Below are 727 nucleotides of genomic sequence, written 5' to 3' on the forward strand. Positions count from 1 at the left end.
GGATCGGCTCTAGGGGGGTCGTTGATGTGACGGTTCCACATTTTTTTGTGTGTAATATAATACATGAACGCGTGCAGATAACAGATTCTCCTTCATAAAATTTAATTTAATTCTTTATATCAAATATTAAAGTGATAAGAACAAATACTACATTTAATCTTAGCCAAAAGACCACTCATAATTGGGTAAGGGTGCATCAAACCCATAAAATAGTGCAACTTAGCTCATGACGCTCGAGAACCCTGTAACGGACTCCCCCTTATAAAAAATTAATTTAATATTATAGTTGATCATAACAAAAAAACTGAGAAAAATATGCTTTCTAACATCGCCAGCCCAAGATATTTATAGAAGTTTCTCTGCTTGCATTGTTACCAATTCTAAGATGTGTGACTAAAAAGAACTCTAGATTTCTAATTGATTAATGAAAAAATTCCCAATAATATACCACAGCTGGGTCTGGAACTCTAGATCACTGATTGATTAGTGAGAAAATTTTTCAATAATACACTGCAGCTGAGTTTTGAACTCTAGATCCCTGATTGATGCATTTGTGGAAATTACTAATAAATCTTGAAATTATTTTCAGTGTGAAAAGAAAAAAGAACATTAATGTAATTTCATTTTAGGTTTCACGAAAATTAATTAGTAAAGGGAGTAGATTCTTAATAAAATAGTAAGATACCTCTTAAAACAGTAGTTGGATCCTCTACTTCTGATTTACAAC

General features: G+C 31.8%; 1 pseudogene; it reads right to left on the reverse strand.

The window, feature by feature from the left end:
• Window positions 1-28: 28 nt before the first annotated feature.
• On the reverse strand, window positions 29-186 carry LOC122039408 (annotated as a pseudogene).
• Between the last annotated feature and the right edge of the window lie 541 nt (window positions 187-727).

The sequence above is a fragment of the Zingiber officinale genome, chromosome 1A (assembly GCF_018446385.1).
Source record: "Zingiber officinale cultivar Zhangliang chromosome 1A, Zo_v1.1, whole genome shotgun sequence".
Taxonomy (NCBI): domain Eukaryota; kingdom Viridiplantae; phylum Streptophyta; class Magnoliopsida; order Zingiberales; family Zingiberaceae; genus Zingiber; species Zingiber officinale.